This window comes from Schistocerca cancellata, chromosome 11 (assembly GCF_023864275.1).
Source record: "Schistocerca cancellata isolate TAMUIC-IGC-003103 chromosome 11, iqSchCanc2.1, whole genome shotgun sequence".
In the NCBI taxonomy this organism is placed as follows: domain Eukaryota; kingdom Metazoa; phylum Arthropoda; class Insecta; order Orthoptera; family Acrididae; genus Schistocerca; species Schistocerca cancellata.
Genome location: NC_064636.1, coordinates 153,393,016 through 153,414,625, shown reverse-complemented (window position 1 = coordinate 153,414,625; position 21,610 = coordinate 153,393,016). Strand labels below are relative to the sequence as shown.

The following is a 21,610-nucleotide window of genomic DNA, read 5'->3' as shown; positions in this document are numbered from 1 at the left end:
AAGGCATGAAGCATGCAAGGAGGCATGTTATGCCTCAGGGTAACCTCTTGCCACTGACTGAGTATTTGTATCCCTTCCTATTGTGGATGAGGCATCAGTGAGATCCAGATCCTCAGAACATGCTGAGATCTCCACCTCATCCGCAGGTGCAGAATTGGTAGGTAGTGGTGGTGTTGAGGCCACCGGAGGGTTCTTTTCCTTAGTAGACTTCATTGTGTGTTTGCCCTCTCACTTCTCTGTAGGGGCTTGCTGGGAAGACTTCTCAGAAGTACCTTCACGCACGGATGAAGACAGTGAAGCTCTTTGTCGAGCAGCTTTTGGCTCCCTCTGCTACTGGCGAGTGGAGTGTCTGCTGTGGTATTAGTGGAGACCTTGAGAGAGAGGGTCCCAAAAACACCTCTTCCGCACGAGTCAAGCCGTATGAGGCTGTTGCTTCTCTGGCTGGGGGGAAGGGATCGATGTCCCCTGCATTTAGGGGGAGTCCTTGCTCCCAAAGTAGGTACTTGTGATGGCAATTGTAATACAGCTGCAGAATATGCGGATGTCAACCAAATGGGGTGTAATCATTCCAATTTACGTTTAGCCTCTTGGTAAGTCAACTGATCCTGGGTCTTGTACTCTATGATTTTCTGCTTCTTTTGGAGTACTGTGCAGTCTGACGAGCTGGGAGAGTGCTGTACTCCACAGTTGATACAAGGTGAAGGAGGCTCATGGGAAGTTCCTGGCTGCAGTGGACACCCGCAATCTCGACATGTGGTGTTGGAAGTGCTCCAGGAAGACATGTGCCCAAATTTCCAGCACTTAGAGCACCACATAGGAGGAGGGATGTATGGTTTCACGTCACAGCAGTAAACTGTCACCTTGACCTTCTCAGGCAATGAATCACCCTCAAAGGCCAAGATGAAGGCACCGGCAGCACCCCTGTTGTCTTTGGGTCCCCTGTAAATGCGCCAGATGAAATGAACACCCCGCATTCTAGATTGGTGTGGAGCTTGTGTCAGACTGCAAGAGGAGGTCGTGATGAAAAATAATTCCCTGGACCATGTTGAGGGTTTTATGGGGAGTGACGGAAACAGGGTTATCACCCAGCTGGTCACAAGTGAGTAACGCCCAGGATTCTGCTACAGACTAAATACCAAGGTGAACATGGCTCTTTTCTTTCTGTAGCCCTATGACAATCCCATGGTATAGCAAGGGAGGGAAATGATTTAGGATCATATCTGTCAGCATTGTACTCAATCTTGCCCGTCGTAAGAGACTGCTGGTGCCATACAGTAACCAGCAAGACGTGACTTACTCTGCTTCATTGCGGGTCATCTGCCATAATGCTACCCACTCCGATCAGGGGATCTCCACATGGGCTCCACACAGCCACATCATAGGCCATCTGGCACAATTGCCATTGCTGGGAGTCCTGGTGCCCCAGGAAGACTGATATCTACTCCATGGCATATGTGGGGAGTTTACAGCTCAGGCACCAGCAGTGCAATCCCTGTGTTGTCAGGGGACTACCACCAAACGGGTACATGACGGCTCCACCACAACAGACTGGCTACCATGCTGGATATTGGGCACAGAGAAATCCAATACTGTCATGGGGGCGAAAGAGTACAGGAGACAATGGAAGAAGATGACATACCCTGGAAAGTGTCCTTGCTCAAATAGTTTGAATAGCAGGTGGAGATGCAAAGCCATGACAAGAGGCTCAGGAGAGCGAATCTAAGGGCACTATGGTAACTCATGCACCACGTAAGGCATCCTTCCTGATATGGCCTGCACTTCTGTAGAATTTGGAAAGAGGCAGGTCACACCATAAAATGGGGCCTGAACTTATAGGGCCGAAAAGTGAGAGACTCCTTTTAGTCACCTCTTACAACAGGCAGGGATACCTCAAGCCTATTCTGACACCTCGACCAGCAGGGGGAATCAAAGTTTACACTCGCCATGTTGTGAAGATGCTAAGTCACAGATAGGCACAACAAAAAGAGTGTCACAAATAAAACTTTTGACCCGTAAGTCTTCCAACAAAATTAGGTCACACACACACACACACACACACACACACACACACACGACTGCATTCAGGCAACTCTAGCCACACTATGAGCAGCAGCGTCACTGCCTGATGGGAGTGGTGACTGGGCAGGGGTAACGAGAAGACTGGGGTGGGAAGGCATAGTAGGGTAGGGGTGACGTACAGTGCAGTGCTGCTGGGGAGCATGTAAGGATGAGGTGGAAAGAGGGTATTGCAGCTATGTGCTATCAGGCGGTTAAACGGTGGGCAGGTGAGAGGTGGGGAGGTGGCTACTAAAAAATGAGAGAAGTAAAATGACTGGGTGCGATGGTGGAATGAGGGCTGTATGGTGCTAGAATGCAACAGGAAGCTGGATGGGTGAGGGCAACGACTAATGAAGATTGAGGCCACGAGTGTTACACGAATGTAGGGAAAGTTCCCACCTGCACAATTCAGGAAAGCTGGTGTTAGTGGGAAGGGTCCACATGGCACAGAATGTAAAGCAGTCATTGAAATGAAGAATGTCATGTTTGGCAGCATGCTCAGCAACCAAGTGGTCCACTTTTTTCGGTGGCCAACCATGTGGATAGATGGCAAGTTCGTTGTCATGTCCACATAGAATGCAGCACAGTAGTTGCAGCTTAGCTTGTAGATTACATGACGGGTTTCACAGGTAGCCCTGTCTTTCATGGGATAGGTGATGTTTCTAATGGTGGTGGGAGGATGTATGTGACAGGTCTTGCAACTAGGTCTATTACAGGGGTATGAGCCATGAGGTAAGGAGTTAGGAGCAGGGGTTGTGTAGGGTTGAACCAGTAGATTGTGTAGGTTTGGTGGATGGTGGAATACCACTGTGTGAGGTGTGTAAAGAATAGTGGGCAGAACCTTTCTCACTTCAGGGCACAATGAGAGGTAGTCAAAACCCTAGTGGAGAATGTAATTCAGTTGCTCCAGTCCTGTGTGGTACTGAGTTACAAGGGGAATGCTCCTCTTTGGCCAGAGAATGGGTTACTGGAAAGATAAGGCATGAGAGATCTGTTATTGTACAAGATTGGGAGGATAATTATGATCAGTGAAGGCTTCAGTGAGAACCTCAGTATATTTTACAGACTATAAGATGCTATGGGCTATAAGGCACACTTCCATTTTAACCACTTTTTAAAAAGTAATATTTTTACAATTTTTAATATGAGATTGCAAAGCCAGGCTAAAAAAAATTCTTTGTGTTTAAAACCGAACTGACCTAAAGGCCCCTGAATATCCAAATTTAGCTTCTCCGTCATGAGCACTATTTCCTTCATGTAAAAGATGGTCTTTACTGCCTGCCAGAGCATTACTTATGCTGCACGTCTTAAAATATTTGACCATAATGTCTTCTCTTACTCTACACCACGACTTTTTTCCGCTGATACACTTGTTTGAATGTAGGTCCTTTCAATTATCTCTCTGGTGTGAGTCCTTGTTGGGTTTTGTCTGTAGCATGTCAACAGAATTTGGTCAAAAAATACGCCAGAGCAGAAGTGAGCTGCAACAGAGCCAGCTGCAGGTGTGTGGGAGTATTACATGCTGCACAGAAAAACATGACCAACTGGCGTTGCGAAGCTGAGTCAGTTGGGTGTGTTATAGCAACAGCCAATGCTGCTGTGCTTTAGTGGAATGTCGGGAGACTTTCCTCACTTGCCACCAGTTGTGCCTGAAGCCCTCAACAAACACAGTCTGGAATGTGTAAGCATTCAGCCATTCGTGTACTAAATGATTCTTTTCTCAATATCAGAGCCAACAACACCCACAAGCCTGTGACACCCAGAGTGATATCCTAGAATGTAGTATGGGGTCTGCCGTTTGACGATTAGACAGCCTGCCGTGATGCACGATGGAGCTGGTTGCTCACTGGAGGAAGTTCACGGAGATCATCAGCTGCACTACTGCAGTTTCATCACTGTCGCAGCCAGAGAGACTGCTGACATCAGCACTGAGTGACCCCATATTCAGCCTTGCACTGTCAGCAATGCTAAATGTCTACTATTTCAGATGAGGCAACTGGAAGCCTCTAAAAAGCTGTTCCTGATGTACTGTGGCTGAGTGTTGGAAAAAGAAAGTAATTAAACATATCTACAGTTTCCCTGAAATCTCATTTCACTCTCCATGTGTGACAATCCAAGGGTCATGCAACACTGATGTCAGAACTTTGCCTTCTTCTTAGAGCAATGTTTTAAGCTACACCCTATGTTACAGTGAATCACAAACAAAAAGAAAATTCTTATATTTCAGTCCCGGAAGAAACATCTGACAGTCATGAATTTTATGAAGTAGATTTTATTGCAAATAGAGAACCAGTAGATTTTTCAACCCTTACAGGTAACGGAAGGCATTATCAGTTAGTGACTGTCAGTTGTGCACAGAGTAACGTCAATGGTCACCAAGTGCTATGTATGAAATCACTTCTAGGAAAATGTTACACATGTAACCATTTGGGCCATATCTGTATGCAGTGCTGGGAGTCAATATGGCTCATAATTACATGTAAGAAGTAAGTTAATGTATGTTGTCTCCTTTTGTCTTGTGAATGTTAGTTCTTGAAAAGAGTGTTGTGAAGGACAAATCTTCAACAGAACCAGAGACACAAGGTGTGCCATAGCCAGAAGCAGTATGCATATTGTTAGGAAATGTAGCACCAATACCAGCAGATTATAAAGAACTTCATGGGTTGACAGGATCACTATCGTTAAACAGAGTTTAAATTTGTCAGACAAAAGTTTAATTGCTCCTTGTCCTGGTAAAACAACTGACAATGAGCAGGTCTTCACCTGTGATATCTGGCTCAGATGAAAGCTTGGTCTAATGAAGTACTATTGACTGTTACAAAACTCAGGCCCACGGGGGAAGTAAAAACGTATTTAGGGTATACAAAAGCTTTGAAGGGAGCCACAACATTCGAAGAATTTAAAGAAGGGTTAATTCAAAGATTTAGGGATCAAAATAGTGCCAGACACTACAGGGAAAAATTATCAGTAATGACTAAGAAATATACACAAACTATGGAATAATTTGCAGATAGGATAAGGAATTTTAATGAACGTACCTGTGCATTGGGGCAGGATGCTGAAGCCAATGACATTATTTCACAAGAAGCAGAGCAGGGGGTCTTCAATGCTTTTTTAAGAGGGCTGCATGCGGAAATGTCAGAATGTGTGTGGACAGGGTGTCTGACAGATTTGCGCACAGCAGTATGGTAACTATAGTGTGTGAGAAGATCAATTTGTTGACTGGAATGCAGAACAAAGGGACAGTGCTTGCAGCTAATATAAACATTTCAAGTTTAGACAAACAGGCCATGTAAGGATGAAGTGTCACCAGCCTCAGGGTGATGTGAATAAAGTATTAAACACTAGGTGCGACCCCTAGTCCACCTATGGTGATTCCCAGTAAGACTAGATGCTACAAAACTGTATGGAGAAGTGGATGTGATAAGAACTGCATGCGGTAAGAAGAATAGTAGGAAAAAACGGATTCCATATATTACTGGACACAGGGGACATGTTTCAGTTGCCAGTACAGATCTGGTGAAATGTAAGCAATTGGACCCACCACAGTACAGACTGCATGGAAAGGGAATAAAGACATCACACCATTAGGACGGTGGACATAAGCATTCACCCGGATACTGCTCAAGTTAAACAACAATTAGAGATTGTGCCACTTGCAAATGAGGGCTACGACATGATTCTTGAATTCGATTTCTTTTATCAGCATTGTGCCATAATCAACTTCCAGCTACATAGGGTGGAACGTGGCAGAAAGATGCTTCAGTTAGGTTAAGTTATGGTAGAGAGGTGGCAAGGAGAGTGTGTTGCAAAAGATGAACCAATTAAACCATGAACAACCATACTCAGACTTGATTTTCATGATCATGTATCTAAGGGTACTGTGAAATTACTTTGGGTTAGTGCTGATTCTAGTTTGCCAATAGGAATTTTGTGTGTGATGGAACCATTAGAAGAGAATGAAGTATTAGATCAGGTGGGTTGTTTATTTAACAGACATATCATGCACATACCGGTTTCTATGTAACATTTCAGCATGGAGGGCATGTGATTAACAAATCAGTTGTTAATTGCTAACATGAATATCTTGGAGGAAGAAGAATGGGGCATTTAGGGGTCAGCCACGGAGAATTGACAGACATCACTGAAACTGTATGGGAAGCAAAAGTAAAGCACCTAGAGGGAAGCAATAGGGAACAGATGAAAAAACTACTTTTGGAATTCAATGATTTATTTTTTTCGAAAAGGACCATTATCAGGTACGCGTATTGCACAACACTGCATACCAATAGGAAATGAATCATCAATCTAACACAAACCATATAGAATAGCTAGCAGCTTTTACCCAATTTTGGAGTTATAAACTGATGAACAGCTGAATGATGGAATAACTGAAAAATGTGATAGTCAATGGTGGGCAGGAATAGTTGTGCCAGAAATATAGGTTTTGGTTTGATTACAGACACTTAAATGCGAAAACCATAATGGATGTCTACCCTTTCCCACATATCACAGAAACTATGGATCATTCAGAGCAATGCTAATATTTTACAACAATGGATTTGTAGAGTGATTATCACCAGATAGAGCCTGCACCACAGGACTGAAACAAAAACCGCATTTCTGGCACCCTGGGGACACTACCAAATCAGAAGGATGCCATCCTCATTAAAAAAAAAGGACCTGTAACATATCAGAGATTGTTGGACGCAATACTCAAAAGTTTGAAACCATAGCAATGCTCTGTGTATCTTTATGACATAATCGTCTATGGAAGTGATATCAAACAGCATATGCAGTGATTAAGGGAAGTATTCCTAAGGTTAAAAGAAGTGAAGTTAACACTGAGTACAGAAAAGCGTGATTTTGCAATGGAATAGATAGCATACCTAGGACATATGACAAGATGGAGTTAAGGCAGACCCAAGATTAATTAGAGCTGTATGTTAATTTCCTGTACCATAATCTGCAAAAGAGTAGCAATCATTCTAGACTTGTGAACTATTACCACCAGTTCATAAAAGGAAATGCAGATACTGCCAGATGGTTACACAATTGTTAAAAGTAGGGTACTAAATTTGTGTGGTCACAACAGTACCAACATGCTTTTGAGGAGTTAAAACAAGCTTTAACATCCAGCCCAATACTGGCATTTCCAGATTTTAATAGAGAATTTATTTTGTTATAGGACACACAAAACCGTGCACCAAGCTGTCTTATTAGAAGAGGTGGAATGAATAGAATATCTAGTAGCTAATGCTCAAGGAAACTAAATTCTGCAGAATGAAATTATTCCACAATGGAGAATGGGATGTTAACCTTATTTATGGACTCACATATTTCAAATTTTATCTGTATGGTAAAACATTTAGAGTAACAACAGATCATGTGGCATTAAAATGGTTGTTGGGGTTAAAGAAACCTTACCAATAGGTTGACATCATGGGCAGCAAGCCTAAGCAAATTTGATTTTGAACTTACACATAAAACTGAGAAGAAGCATGGACATGTAGACAGCTGAAGTACAAAAGCAGCAGTATTACATACTACTAGGAATATCAGAGAACTAAAAACCCAAGTACAAGTCTTAGAGAGGGAAGTAGTTATTAAAATGGTTGCAGTCCATAGAAGATAGTGTTTCAGCTAGGGGTAAATTTGTCACAAGAAGACGAGTATTTAAAGGGTCTAAGGAAAGTACAGAAGGTACTATCACCGAAGTTGACGTTGGTTTCAGAACCTGAGCACAAAGACTTGCCCTTTAATTTGGAGTAGACACAGCATCTGTCAGAACTGATCGAAGTTTCCATATCCACTTCTGTAACAGTAGCAAGGAAACAAGCACATCACGAGTGCTACATAATTCATGCATAACTCGTCAAGTGGGGAATATTGAAGAAACTTGTAAGAGTAAAAACTCAGTGACTGTTATTAACTGCAAAAGACAAAGGAAGATATGTGGAAATGGAGAAAGCAAAGTTACAAAAATGTCACTGAGAGGAAATCATAGTCAGTCTGAGTATGGTAATAAGAGCGAGGCAGGATTCCTGCGCTGTGAAATTGCTAATGGGACAAGGGAGGAAAGAGAATGCAATAAAGAAGTGTTCCAGACAGAATTGCACTTTCAGCAAGTAGAGGAACATGGGTTGGACCCTAGCTTTGACAGGATGATAGTAGGATCTAGCTGTTTCAAGAAGTGGAGGGGTACATCAGCAATGAAGGTAGGATGAAAGGTGAATGCTTTCTTATTAAATGGAACAGCATGCAACATAATGGGGCCTACTTTCTGCATGTCCACCACGACTGCTGGGATAACTCACTTGACCATTTCCCAACCACATTTGTACTGGCCAGAAGAGCCCATGGAAGTGCCACCTGCCACAAACCTAAGCAGCTTAAGTATAACTCTAGGGCCAGAACTAATGTCATCTATAAACATATTTCTGAACCAGGAGGGACCAATCTCCCTGGAAACCTTATTGTGGCATGTAAATTCATATTGTGAAAATCAGCACCGGAAAGAGACAACACTGACTATTGTCATACCAACCACTGCAGTTGCACTTGTTCTGCTGGGCTTGATGTTCTTCTGGTACATAAAAGACAAAGAACATGATCAAGTTCAGACACAGCTATAGTTCATATTCCACTGGGTTGGATAACCTGAGCATAAAAGCAGTAGAATGAAGCAGAATGCACAATGATATAGTATGAAAAATAATCGATTTATTTTCACTTTTAAGTGGAGAGTAGAGAGTTAGAAAAAATTGTGCAGAAAGCATAGTAATGAAATTAGTTCCATGGTGTTTGAGTTAAGGTGCAGGGAAAGGGGCCCTATGGAAATGTGTAAGATTCAGTGAAAGGGTTAAGGTAACTAATTGTTAGAATGATACTTAACAGGCGAAATAAGGATGCAAATACTGGTCACCAGTAACTCTGGTGTAATGGGTAGTATAGTTTGGTCAATCCAAGGGACAGAGAGTTTATAAAACAAAGGTCAGTGTAATGTACTGACAATAATTGTTAAAAAAAAATAAAACATGCCAGAGCAGAAGTGAGTTGAAACAGGGCCAGCTGCAGATGGGTGAGTTATGCATTGGAAAGCAAAACATGGCCAACTTGCTTTGCAAAGCAGAGCCAGCTGGGCATAGTATAGCAACAGCCAATGCTGCAACATGCTAGTGGAAAGACAGAAGCTTTTGATCAAACAAACATAAACTGGAGCATAGAAGTACTAAGCAGTTTATGTACTACATGATTCTTGTCCCACTATCACAGCCTACGCCAAATGCCTGTGACACACAGAGTGACATCCTGGAATGCAGCATGGGGTCCACCTTTTGAACACAAGACAAAGCAGCCTGCCCTGGGTCACAAGCAAGCTGCCTCCTCACTCTAGGCATTGCCTTCTGTAAAGATGTGTCAGAGTTAGACATACAGCAGGTCTCATACAATAAAGGCCACTCTGCTAAAGCAATCTGTGAACAGTTTACCTTGATCCAACACGTCCAGCAAGTGCTGCAAGCTCATATGCCAGTCGCCGTGCAGTACTAAGGCAATCAGTTGTGACCTTATAGCCAAATAACAGTCCTCTCTGCTGAAGTCACACGTGGTCAACCCCGCCATGGACTTTGGGATACATTTCAGTCTCTATGAACTGTCACCACATCCAAGAAACAACAGAACAATTCACACTAAGGCATCAGGCCACATCGATTTTTGACTGTCCTGCTTCTTTCTATGGCCCTCCACTGCCGAGTCTGGTAGGCATTTTCTCTGTGTCAAACTGCACTATCTGTAGCTGTGTACACAGCAATTGTGGATGTGGTCTACCCAACAAACACTACCTCATTTCATACATGCCCTGACATCATTGGCATAGTTGTCAGTTGACCGGAATGCTATCTTCAATGCAGAACATGATTGTATGGACATCTGGTTGAATGTTTGTAGGACTGTATCATGAATTAAACACAGGACAGGGAAGTAGTTGTTTGTTGCTTTAATTGCAGATATGAGTGTCGTTTTGGTCATTTTACATTCAGTCCTCAATTTGCACATGTAGTCTTTTTAATTTTTTAGTTCTTCCTTACTAGCAAGCCAATCAAGAATGGCTATTTCTGGTGGAGGAGGACCAAACTGCCACTCAGCTGCTCTGTCTCCATGTTGTTCTGCATATGCTATTACCTTCAATTTATAGCCCACATCATATGAAACCTTTTTTTCCATTAGGAAACCACTAAAGAAAATACTATTCTGTTACTGATAACACAAATCACTTTCAGTTCAAGTTCACTGGCACTGTAGACTGCAGTGACACATCTTAGGCTAGACAGTGTTCTGGGTTTGTGATGGCAGGGCAGGAGGGGGGGTGGGGGAGGGGAGGGCAGTGTTAGCAAGCTTGTGAAGCTCCAGCAAGCTTGTGAAGCTCCACAACTCATGTTCGTCGCATCAGTGCACTGCTGCTGCCAGTTAAATCCAATGTTGCCAGATAGAGATAGGTTTCCCACAGCATTGAATATATGGCCTTTTTTAAGGCTGGCAGGAATTTTAAATCAAACAATGGACATTTATACATTAATTTTGAGTATAAGACACACTTGAATGTTGTAGGAAATTTTTTGAAGAAAAAAGTGTGTCATACTCCATGAAGTATGGAATGCTTTTGTTCTCTCTAAAATATAAGGTCAAATTGATGATGTTTCCTTGTGAGTGACACTCTTTGGGTCTCAGGGACCTGCACTTCTTTCCTAACCTTCCTGTATCTATTACTACCTCTTTCCAGATAAAGGAACTAATAATTCCAAAAGCTAGGGAAGTTCCTTGTACCTGTATGTGTAGGTATTGTCAGTACTAGCTATTTCATGTCCTGAAGTTAAGTGGAGGCCAGCCATTTTGCCTGACAAATTAGTAGTTTTGAACCATTCCAAAATGTAAGTACAAGACCAAGATATAATTTTCTGAATATTATCTTTGTTTTTGCATCTGTAGTATCTATTTTCCTGTCTGAGGAGGAAAAATGTAAATGATTTCCCACTTCTATTTTTTGAAAGCTACAAGGAGATGTTACAATGATAGGAAGAATCTTTGTCTCCAAAATATATACCTAATGTACTGATCAATATGACACTTTCTTTGTGCTGATTTGAACTGTGTAGACTATGTTACAAAGTACATTTTGTTTGGCTACAGTGTTATAGGTATTTTAAGTTTGAATTCATAATGTTTGCTGCCAGATATGCAACTAAAAATACTGATTAAGTTTTGATATCTGAAGAAGAATTTAATGTCAAGGATTTTTACTACACAGAAGGTAGTTCAGGAAGAAAGTTTACATTTTTTGTTAGTTAGCATAAACCTAAACAACTTTTTAAAAAATGGTGCTGTAAAGGAAAGATTTTATGAGGGGATTATTTTGTGGATGAAACAATCAAAGTTTCATTTGCTGAATAATTTCCGTAGTAATTGTTATAACCTTTAATCACTAATAAATTGTGTGGATCTACAAACGTAGAAACAATAGCAAGTTACATGCTACCAACTCTGTATCTGTCACTCAACTGCCATGCCGTGACATGCGGCCGGCGCCGTTCATAGCTAGGTGGCGCTCCCGCGCTCAGCCGAGCTGCGGAGCGCCTCTATCGCCATGTTCGCGTACTGACGTAGCAGCACTTTTAAATCTTGTGGCACTGTCACAACACTTTTTCCCCCTTGAAAAAAAAAAAAAAAAAAGGTTCCGGCGTACTCGGAAGCTGTAGCTACGTCGGCTGCAGCAACACTCACGGAAGATCGGCAGCAGCGACAGGACTGGCTTCTCGGGCTGGTGGAGGCGAAAGAAGGGGCGGTGGCACCGGCGTGGCCACCACTCGTGGGCATATCTGGTCGTAATGGTGAACAACCATGCCATCGTCCATATGTATTTCACAAAGCCTGCGGCTGCGAAGAGCCTTGACCACCCCTGGAATCCATTTAGGGCGAGATCCATACCCTTGTGCCCACACTTTGGCGCCCACCGAGTATTTTCCCGCACTAGGGGACACAGTACAAGGCCTGACAGGGTGAAGCAGGTGCAGTAGAGTGCGCGGTCGGCGGCCATGCAAGAGTTCAGCGGGGCTGCGATCACCCAGAGGCGTGAAGCAATAAGAACTCAGAAATTGCAACAGAGCGTCATCAGTGGAAAAATCACTAAGGAATCTTTTCATCTGGCTTACGAAAGTGCAGACAAGGCGCTTGACCTCCCCATTCGATTGCGGATGGAAGGGTGGTGCTGTAACATGATGAATCCCTTGTCCAGTACAAAAATCACGGAAGGCCTGCGAAGAGAACTGAGGGCCATTGTCCGTGACAATCGTGGATGAAAGACCTTCTAGCGCAACGATTTTGGACAAAACCAGCGTCGTCGCTGCAGTGGTGGACGACGGACATCGAACAACAAACGGAAACTTCGAGAAGGCGTCAATCAGCAGTAGCCAATAAGTGCCGAGGAAGGGGCCGGCAAAGTCAGCGTACACCCGTTCCGATGGCTGCGCCGGATCAGGCCACAGAGAGGGCATTGTACGGGTTGCAGCCAGTTGTTGAGCACACTGACCACACGCAGCGACCATGTGGGCGATGTCCGAATCAATACCAGGCCAATAAACGTGTCTGCGGGCCAGGGACTTAGTCCGAGATATCCCCAAATGGCCTTCATGCAATAGTTGGAGAACATCTTTGCGAAGAGAGGCTGGCACCACAACCCGTGGAGATGCGCCATCCGTGGCCAGAAGAACAACACCCTCACGAACAGACAGATGAAGGCGCAAGGCATGGTAGTTGTGAAGGGGATCCGATGCCCGGCCCTTGGTCCTGTCCGGCCAACCCCGTTGAACAGAACCGATCACCTGACGCAGGACCAGGTCCCGCGCAGTAGCCGACGCGACCTGCGAACCTGTAAGTGGAAAACCCTTGACCACACGACGTTCTTCCTCATCAATGTGGAAACAGAGTAGTTCATCTCGATCGAAAACCGGGTTGGGGCCCATCTGCAAACGCGACAACGCGTCAGCATTGGCGTGCTGGGCCGTGGGGCGATAGTGAATCTCATAGTGAAAACGAGCCAAGTATAAGGCCCAATGTTGCAGGCAGTGAGCTGCCTTATGCGGAAGGAACGCCGAGGGGCTGAACAGAAACCAGCGGCTTGTGGTCGGTGACGAGGTGAAACTTAGAACCATACAAAAAAACGCTGAATTTTTTAGAGCATAAATGATAGCGAGCGCCTCCTTTTCGATTTGAGAGTAACGCTGTTGGGCATCATTGAGGATCTTGGAAGCATAGGTGATGGGTCGTTCCGACCCATCCTCATACCGATGGGCGAGAACAGCCCCTAGGCCATTCTGTGACGCGTCAGTCGCCAGAACCAAGTGCCGACCCGGACGGAATGTGGCAAGACAAAGCGCCGACTGCAAATGAGCCTTCAGGCGGACAAAAGCCTGCTCACACGCATCGGACCAACAGAAAGGAACATTTTTGCGTAACAGCTGATGCAGAGGATGAGCCACCACCGCAGTGGATGGAATTAATTTGTGATAATAAGCAATTTTGCCTAGAAACGCCTGAAGTTCTTTGACCGTAGACGGCCGGGGTAGAGTGGTAATGGCTGCAACGTGCTGACGTAGAGGACGTATACCCTCATGGGACAAGTGGAAACCAAGATACACAATGGAGGGTTGGAAGAACTGGGACTTGTCCAGATTGCACTTCAACCCAGCCGAATGCAGAACCCGAAACAGTGAACGCAAATTGCGAAGGTGCTCCTCAGTGGAGGTCCCTGTGACAACAATGTCATCCAGGTAGTTGATGCAGCTGGGAACGGAAGCCGTGAGCTGTTCCAAAAACCGCTGAAAAATGGCCGGCGCGCTAGCAACGCCACATGGTAACCGCTGGTACTGATATAACCCACAAGGAGTGGTGATGACAAGAAATTCCTTGGAAGACGCATCCAATGTCAACTGATGGTACGCCTCCGATAAGTCAAGTTTGGAAAAGAACTGACCCCCAGCGAGCTTGTTAAATAACTCCTCAGAACGGGGAAGAGGATAAGTGTCAATGAGGCTCTGAGTGTAGACAGTGGCTTTAAAATCACCACACAATCGCAGACTCCCATTTGGTTTAGAAACCACCATGATTGGCGATGCCAATTCACTGGAGGTAACAGGAAGGAGAATCGCAGAAGCTGTTAACCTGTCTATCTCAGCCTTGACAGGTGCACGCAACGCCATCGGAATAGGGCATGCCCGGAAAAACTTAGGGCGAGCTGTAGGTTTAACAGTAATGTGGGCTTCAAAATCCTTGGCACGACCCAGATCAGTAGAGAACACGGACGAGAATTCCTAACACAATCCATCCAGCTGTTGATACGGAATATCCTCAGATATGAGGTGCACATCATCATCAATGGAGAACCCGAACAACTGGAAAGCATCATAACCGAACAGGGTTTCAGTGCCCGCATGATCCACCACATAAAACGTGAGGGGCCTAACAACAGACTTGTAGGCAGTGGAAGCATCAAACTGGCCAACAATAGGAATTTTCTGCTTATTATAAGTTCGCAGATTTCGCGTAACTGGAGACAAGGGCGGGGAGCCCAACTCCAAGTACGTGTGAGAATTAATGAGAGTTACTGCAGAACCAGTGTCCCCTTGCATACAAATGTCTTTATCCAGAACATGAACAGTAACAAACAACTTATTTGTTTGAGAAAGCACACAGTTAACATCCATGTCCGATGCCTCGTCCTCGTCGACAGGAACTTTAGGGGATTGACACACAGAATCAATGTGGCTTTTTTTCGTACATGAATTACACGTGGCCCAACGTTTTTGACACGCGACCCTGTCATGCTGTACGAAACAACGTGGACAAGAAGGAAGTGCGGAACGAACCTGCTTCTGTGGTTGCTGTTTCCGCTGTGAGTGTGGCGGCCCAACGCGACGTTGTTGACGTGAGTGAACCGCCGCCACATCGTCGTTCTCTGTGAAACAGGCAAATTGTCCGTGTCGAAAGTGGTCTGTACAGCGCCTACATCACACCACGTGTCTATTTGCGCACCAGCAGCGTGAGACACTTCAAAAGATTGAGCGATGCTTAGAACTTCCAAAACGACGGGTTTGGCAGTTGTAAGGCACGTTGCCGAACTTCTTTATCAGGAGCAAGCCGTAGAATAGTGTCCCTAACCATAGAATCAGCATAAGACTCATGATGAGTGTCCGTGACAAACTGACATTTCCTACTCAGATCGTGTAGTTCCGCCGCCCATGCCCGGTAAGAATGATGGGGCTGTTTACGGCACCAGTAGAACGCCACGCGGGCGGCAACGACGTGGGTGTTTTTGCGGTAATAGTTAGACAATAAGTCACACATTTCTTGGAAGGACAGAGAGGTAGGTTCCTGCAGAGGGGCTAACTGAGATAGCAGCTGATAGATCCGTGGGGAAATCCAAGTTAGAAATAACGACTTACACATAGGAGTGTCGACAACGCCGAAAGCCAAGAAGTGTTGCTGCAAACGCTTCTCATAATCCTCCCAGTCTGCAGCGGCCTTGTCGTAAGGAGGGAACGGAGGCGGAGAAGAGCAAGACACACGATGAGTAAGCGACGTCGACAACGCCTAAATAGCAGCTGTCAGCTGTGTTTGTTGTTCAATGAGCGCTTGCAGAAGCTGTTCCATGTCTGCCCCGACACAAACACACAATTCCACAATGCAGGAAAAAAAATATCCGACCTCGTTGCCAATTAGTGTTATAACGTTTAATCACTAATAAATTGTGTGGATATACAAACGTAGAAACAATAGCAAGTTACATGCTACCAACTCTGTATCTGTCACTCAACTGCCGTGCCATGACATGCGGCCGGCGCCGTTCATAGCTAGATGGCGCTCCCGCGCTCAGCCGAGCTGCGGAGCGCCTCTATCGCCGTGTTCGCGTACTGACGTAGTGGCACTTTTAAATCTCATGGCACTGTCACAACAGTAATACATCTGTATATGAATGCTGGTGCATTGCTACACATTTGTACTAGCTGTCTGCTAAAGATAATGAATAGTAAATCAGAGAGAGAGAGAGAGAGAGAGAGAGAGAGAGAAAGAGAGAGAAGATAATGAATAGTAAATCAGAGAGAGAGAGAGAGAGAGAAGATAATGAATAGTAAATCAGAGAGAGAGAGAGAGAGAGAGAGAGAGAGAGAGAGAGAAATGTTGCAAAGCTATAAGCAAATCAATTACAGTTGGTTCCATGTAGAGAAAATGACAAGAAAATATCACAAGACTTCAGAAGAAAGCAAAGAGAGCAACTTAGCAAATGTCTAGATTTAAAGTAAAGGAAAAGAGGAAGAAAGAGTTGTGAAGAGTATGTACAAAGAAAGTAAATACACAACCACTCATGTCACTAGAGTGTAATAATCAGAACCCTATTTAGGTTCACACAAATCCCCACAAACTTCAGTAAAAGCTACATCCACACTTGGAAATATGCAGTAACAAACAAATTAATTGTTCCAGTGCAACAGCTTCCGTAATGTTTAAGGAAACATTAACTACACAAACTGAATAACAATGTTTCAGAAAAAGATAAGCAAACAGTCAAAATTTTTTTACAACAGAGATGACAATCTGTCAAGCACCTGACAGATGGGATACTTATTATTTAAAGATCAGAAGGCTAACGAAGACGCACAGAGTTTTGGAAAAACACTACATAATATTTTCAGCTCAGGGAGCTTATAAGCAATTTCAGGCAGACACAGAAATGGGGCAAATAAAAAATACTTTCATTCATTACACATTTTGTTGGTTTACAATACACCTCAATGTATGCGTGAAAGTATCATGCCAACTCTATCTGGTGAATGCACTGAAAAATGACACTGAAAAAAGCATTTTTTCATGAGGTAAGGAGTTACTGGAACATGTAGTCTACTGTTAATTCATGTGTGCTACGAACTGATGTATGAAGTGTAAAAACTGTAACTCATAAACTTCACTCCAAATTTAATAATGAAGTTGACTGGCAAAGAAATAAAATGGAAAAAATGGATTAATGTTGACATGCAACAAAAATATGCAGATTCAAGCAAAAACCACGTTTTATGGTACTGGAAGACCTGTACAACTGAGTGTGCATAACTTACATTCAGGTCAAACTTTTTGCTCATATTCGAAACTACTATTATTTTTTACCTTAAGCTATCATAATATTCTTGTCAAAACAACCCTGAAGCTTGAAAAAATAAAACATCTTCTCATAACTGAGGATGCAACCCATCAAAGATGTTCTGGGTATTCAGAGGTGTAAAATGATTCTTGCGGGGATCAAATGCTGCAGATGAAGGCTATTGCATCAGATGCTGGCAAGGATGTGCATGTTGATCTGATAAAACCTGGATTGTTTGTCATTGTAGAAATTTTAAATGAGATAGGTATATAAAAATTTCTATTGCATCTCTGAAAATGCAGAAGCTATGGTAATGTCTTTGAAACCCATTACAAAGGCTACAATATATTCGCACAATACGAAAGTGACAGCACTTTTTGTTATAACTGAGCAAATTTGAACATTAACAAATTAACCAATGATTATTCAAAAAGGAAAAGATATTACTCATGTCTTTAGAATTGGGACCTACAACTGTGTTGCAAGATGAATTTTTTTAAGAACAAAATGTAATACAATGAAAAATTGAAAGACTCTTGTGTTTAAACTGTATGATTTATGTATGGTTTTAGTTCCTTAGAGTATCCAAAATTACATTATGAATGATCCTATTTGTGTGAGCCATGTATAGAATCTATAATGTCCCAAATGCAATTAGTTTTTTACTTTTATCTTCAAGATTTCAAGTTTTTGATACAATTATTGCATGCCTAATTTAACACATTCCTTATGTATTTGTATTTTAAAGGAAGGGAACAATTCAAATAATTTAGTATTTAAACATAATTTTGAAAAAATTCTTTCAGGAGCTATCTTTCATTCCACATAGCCAACTGTGTGAACACATTATCAATCATTTAGAAAAGGAAATGTTACTATAACAATTATTGAAACTCACTTTTCGCATGGATGATTGCCCAAGAGGAAACTTGGAATCACTCTTTCCTCAGCTGAATTGTACTTTTGATTTAACTGACCTTTAATGAGTAAGTATACTGTTGTATTCCATTAAAAATAATTTTATCTCTATCCACTGAAACTTCGAGGCCTACTAATCGTACAACAAATTCAAATTATTTCCAACATCAATTGGTGGATATTTAGTGCTTCAGTCATTTCTACATTGAAGTAAACATATTTATTAACTAATTTACAGGTTCTGCCAATTCTCCATTGCATTTTCTTCATATTAAATTACTTTTAGAAGCGGTGCTCATTTTTAATAATATTTCAATGCACCCTTTGGGTTGTTCATGAAAATTATTTCAACCAATACCTCAGAACAAGAGTAATTAGTGTTTATGTTGGAGAACTACTGCTACACAGCTGACCCATCACTATTCCTCAAATGTTCTGAGAAACAATGGTGCACAGATTACATTAACCTCTCAATAGAGCCACATCATTTTATGACAAGAAATTAAGAATCTACTGACATTTACTCAGCCATAACCTCAGTTAGGCAGCAGAATTATTTTGAGAAAATATTAAATTCTTTATAAACTTTACAACTAAAGACAATATGATTCATCACTGAAGACTTAGCACACATGCACTGAGTTAACTGTGTTGCAACAGATATGTACAATACAAATCCGTATTAGCAACATCTGTACTCAGACACTGGGCTTAACAGACTAAGTATTATTTTAACATTATACATACTGGTTAGACAGAGATGAAAGGAAACAGTTTACCAGTAAAATGAAAAAAGGTTATGCATATGTACCCACTTGCAGCAAGTATTTGGTTGGTATATGGTTCAAGGCATTTTTTCGTAAGTTTAATAGATAACAGGTACAAATACGGGAGACTTAAATAATGAACGAAATGTTCTCCTTCATTATTTCCAGGAGTCTCCCAATGCTGGGATGACTTTCATTCTGTAACTGTAGAAGTCACATAGTTTTAAGGTGAAGAACACTTTGAACAAGGTTCACAGTCTATTTACATCTTGAAAGGAAGTCCCTTGAAGGTTGTTCAATAGAGAGCAGAAAGGGAGAAAATCTGAGGGTGCAAGCTCATTTGAATTAGGTGGGTATGCAATGATTTCGAAACCCAACTTCTGTGTACTGTTTTTTGTCAGTCTAGCAGATTGTGGGCAGGTGTTATCCTGGAGTAGTGTCTTCCTGGCCGTTGTTCATGTACTGCATACGCAACACATCTCAGTTGTTGACAGTAAATGTCAGCAGTAATCAGTGGTTACATTTCAGGACACAATTGATAGTAAACCACGCAGGATATACAACATTATCTTTTGCAGATGCCTTTTGTTGCTGCTTTGTTTGGGCTCAGCCATTCCTTTCTTTTCCTTATTTTAGTAAACAGCCACCATTTCTTATCAGCATAATGACACAGGGCAGGAATGATTAGAGTTGTTCACAAGCAACTGATGACAGGCAAGCAAAGATGCACCTATGGCCATCCAATTTTGTGATTTTGGTTTAGTGCATGTGGTATTGGTACACCCTATTCTTGAGCCTTCCCACTGCACGCAAATGTCAGAAGGTCATGAAATGACCACAGTTCATTGAATTTGCCAGTTCTCAAGTACAATGACATGGATCATTGTGAATGAAAGCATTTAAATGACCTTCATCAAACCCTGAAGGTAAGTCACTAATGGCAAAACAATTCTCCTTAGACTTACAAAACCATTTTCTTGCCCAGCTCTGTCCAATGGCATTAAACATAAACAGAGCGCAAATGTTTCTGGCTTCCTCCACTGCTACTACAGCTGTACAAAACCCAAACAGATGAGTATGTCAACAGTGCTCCAATTTCTCCACTGGGCACTCCACTTTGTAGTGACCACAGTTCCACTCACTATCTCCAAATGACAAAATGACAATATGTAAACTCAAAGAGCAACAGTGAATTACAAGTAAAAAAATGACAATTGATAAATAAACCCTCAGCAACTGGAATACCAACATGCAAAATGAAAGTGCTATCAATTTATGCACCAGCTTAATATTTAGGGAAAACTGAAATATCAGGCCATGAAAACAATAATTTCCTAACAGTAGCTGAAAAAATTGGGGGGAAAAGTTATCATTGAAATTAATCCATAAGTCTCAGTCAGGAAGTCTATACTTGACCAGACATCAGTTCCATCAGATGAATGGTCAAATCAATCACAAGAATCATCTGGTGACAGGAGGAGGAACTCTTCTTCTTATGATTGTAACAATCTAATTACCAAAATATTGTGCTGAATTTACAGCATGACTGAAATATGCAGTAGAAGTAGAGAAAACTTGTTGGCATCACATTACAACCTTCATCTCCCTTTACTCGGGAAACTACACTGTTATTGTGTTAAAAGAATTAAATTTAGAAGATCTGAATCTTAGCTTAGCAATAAAAAACTGGGTCATAGCAATAAATGATACCTTGGGAGGAAACCTGAATACAAAATGGGGAAATAATACATACAATGTCCCACAGGGCTCAGCATTTGATTTATCCCGACCTACATAAATGTTTTCCTAAAACCATTGGAGGTGCCTTCAAAATCTGCAATGCTTGCCGATGACAAGTACATTTATAACTGGCAAACACATTCTTACTAGAAACAGCCAGGAGAATAATGGAACATGATTGCAACTAGTTTACAGGCAACAGAACAAAAATTCAACATTTATACTTACATAAACACACATCATGTAATTCCAAACAAATCCAAATAACTTACAGATACAAGGAGATATCAATGACAGACACTGGATGAGGTTCCACGAGTTAAGTTCTTAGGCATTCGGATCAATAATAAATTCAGGAGGGACCAGCATGAAAATGAGTTAACCAAAAAGCTCATATCTGTCTGCCTTGCAATTAATGAATGTTCTTCCAGAGTGTCAACATTCTGAAATGCTTCCTAGCATACTTTCACTCAGTAGTATCCTATAGGATAATCTTATAGGGCATGGCAGCTACTATGTACCAATTAGTATTTACCCTATACAAGCTTGTAGTAGGAATGTGATGTGATGTTGACAACTGAACACCTTGCATAAACCTCTTCATTGACCTATGGAATCTTGCACCTACCAGTAATGTCTACTTCTTCCAATAGCAGGCCATTTCTGATTGGTTTACATCTTATAAAATGAGTCTTCCAGGGATGACTTGAACTGGTAGCTGCAACATTAATAAGGGTAATGTGCTGTGCAATATGGGACAAGAAGTTTCTTGGTAGTCATCATGATTTATTATTCAATTTATGTAATGTGATAAACAGTTTAGTGGGATTAGTACTGAACTGAATCTGAAAAGAAAGGAATTCTGTAACAAATTGAAGAAAGTTGAAAATATTAGAGAACACATAGATGGACCAAAAACAGAAGAGATGGAAAACTATCA

The 21,610-nt window shown here is 42.2% G+C and overlaps 1 protein-coding gene across 6 annotated transcripts in view; it reads right to left on the bottom strand.

The window, feature by feature from the left end:
* LOC126108646 (zinc finger protein 729-like) overlaps nt 1-21,610 on the bottom strand; it is a 135,163-nt gene that overhangs the window by 68,410 nt on the left and 45,143 nt on the right. For 2 of the 6 annotated variants that reach the window (XR_007523579.1, XM_049913956.1), the window contains one exon: nt 21,299-21,388. The exons of the other annotated variants lie outside the window; for them this stretch is intronic. The gene's annotated coding sequence lies outside the window, so the exon portion shown is untranslated. The remainder of the gene's footprint in view (nt 1-21,298; nt 21,389-21,610) is intronic. 6 annotated transcript variants of the gene reach the window in all.